General features: G+C 42.5%; 1 long non-coding RNA gene across 1 annotated transcript in view; it reads right to left on the bottom strand.

Moving 5' to 3' along the window:
- LOC109297003 overlaps positions 1–1,073 on the bottom strand; it is an 8,079-nt gene extending 7,006 nt beyond the window's left edge. Inside the window, exons 1-2 of the long non-coding RNA XR_002097139.1 lie at positions 924–1,073; positions 752–840 (exon numbers count right to left, since the gene is read on the bottom strand). This is a non-coding gene — a long non-coding RNA (uncharacterized LOC109297003). The remainder of the gene's footprint in view (positions 1–751; positions 841–923) is intronic.
- Positions 1,074–2,123: the final 1,050 nt, after the last annotated feature.

The raw sequence follows: 2,123 nt of genomic DNA, 5'->3' as shown, positions 1-2,123 counted from the left end.
TCCGACCCTACTTCTATGATTCTATGATTCTATGATTCATCCTCTCACTTCTATAACTCCTGGCACCTCTCACCCTTATAATTCAGGAGGAAAGTAGGCAGGGATGGATCCAGGGGAATGCAGTGCTGCAGCTGCAGTCCGCAACCCTACTTTGATTCCTGCTCCACCAAAACTTTAAAACCAACTATGTGGGTCAGTAGCTGCATTTCTATTCAGGCAGTATTGAGGAGGTCAACTGACATTATGGCACTTAATAATGTAATCAATTCCTACTAATCTCTCTTTACTGCACAGTTGTTAAGGACCCTTTCTCTTCTTGAATGGTCCTGAGGTTCCATTAATTAAGTCATCCTTTCTTCTGCAATTTTGCTGTCTATTAGCCATTCCTGGTTATCTCTCATTTATTTCACAGCCCGGCAAACTATTTTTAGTTCTAGCTAAAGGTAATACTAAACTCAGGTAAACAAACTCAGGTGTGGACATGATTGGCAGGGTTCACTGTCAAGATGCTTAAGAAAGCTAGGTTTTATTTTACAAATCTGAATGAAAGATGTGCATTTAACGCAAAGTTTCTCTTGATGTGCATTTAACGATAATGATGACAGTATTAATAAAACAATATATTTTGATTTTTTGCCTAGTTTACTGTGTTTTTCAAACTTTATATATTATCTAAAATATTAGTGCACATTCCATTAAAGTTATATTAGTTTTTGCTTTGATCTTAAACTAAATAATATAATACACTTACCTCTCCTTGGACCATAACCTTGGAGAGGCTTATGTGTTTCAGTAACACTCAGAGATACGTCATCTGGAGTCTTGTAGTTCTGGTAGGGTCTCTCCTGGAAAACAGGTTTGAGGTGAGGTCCCAGACTAAGCATGCTCCGAACTCCTGAAGACCCCAATGGCAGAAGGCATACTTGAGGATCTTCTGGTTCTATGAGGATGTGAAGGCAGATGAAGACTGCAGCAGGATGAAGATCTCTGGTTGTCTTGGGTGTCCTTACCACTGGGGTCAGGGCTCCGTCTTGTCAAGTTCATGTGGTTGTCACTTGTGCACCAGCTTCCCAACAACCAAGAATCTGAGGTCTCAACTGCCATCATGGAGTCCATCCCTCAACACCCAGTAACAGACTCTCTTGCTCATCCCCCATCCTTCAAGGAAGTCTGGTGTGCCATCACTCAGACCAAGTACAATAAGGTGCCAGGACCAGAGGGCATTCCCTCAGAGATCTTCAAAGCTAGTGGAACAGTGCTAGCACAAAAACTTCACCAACTTCTCATCAAAATATGGATTAATGAAGAAGTTCCACTTGACTTAAAGAACGCCAACATCGTGATCATCTTCAAGAAAGGGGACAAGTCAGTGTGCTGTAACTACCAGGGCATTGACCTCCTCTCCATTGCCAGGAAGATTCTTACCTGCATCTTTTTGAATTGCCTCCTCCCCCTTGCCTGTCCTTCCAGAATCCCAGTGCAGCTTTAGATCATCGTGGGTACCACCAACATGATTTTTGTTACATGACAGATCTAGGAGAACTGTAGAGAGCAAAACTAGTAGCTGTTTATGGCTTTCATTGACCAAGGCCTTCAACTCAAACCTTATGGAAGTTGCTGGCTAGGTTTGGTTGTCCACTGAAGTTCATCAGCATCAGCTACTCCATGAAGGAATGACTGCCACAGTCTTTTGCAGTGAAGCAGGGACAGACCCATTTAGCATTTGTACTGGTGTCAAGCAGGGCTGCATCATCACCTCAACCCTTTTCTCCATGTAGCTTGTTGTGATTTTGATTCTCATCCGTGACTAGCTTCCTCCCAGAATTGGGATTAAGTATTGAATGGATCAGCTTTTCAATCTGCAGCACCTTCAAAGCAAAACAAAAGTTACCAAGACTGGTATCACTAACCTTCAGTATGCTGACAACTATGTTATCCTCATGCACACTGAGACCAATCTGCAGTCCACCCTTAACCTTTTTTCAGGTGCCTACTATAGTCTGGGACTCTCCCTTAATATTGGTGTAGCCCAGGTAGTACCCAATTATGTACTTCCTTCTCCAATTGAAAGGAATATTAGCAGGGAAGGTGAGCTGAATTGCCTATTGCATGCTGTTCCTTCC

This window comes from Gavialis gangeticus, unplaced genomic scaffold (genome assembly GCF_001723915.1).
Source record: "Gavialis gangeticus isolate Ggan-Ray unplaced genomic scaffold, GavGan_comp1, whole genome shotgun sequence".
In the NCBI taxonomy this organism is placed as follows: domain Eukaryota; kingdom Metazoa; phylum Chordata; order Crocodylia; family Gavialidae; genus Gavialis; species Gavialis gangeticus.
Note: the sequence above shows the minus strand (reverse complement) of the source record. Positions and strands in the feature narration are given on the sequence as shown.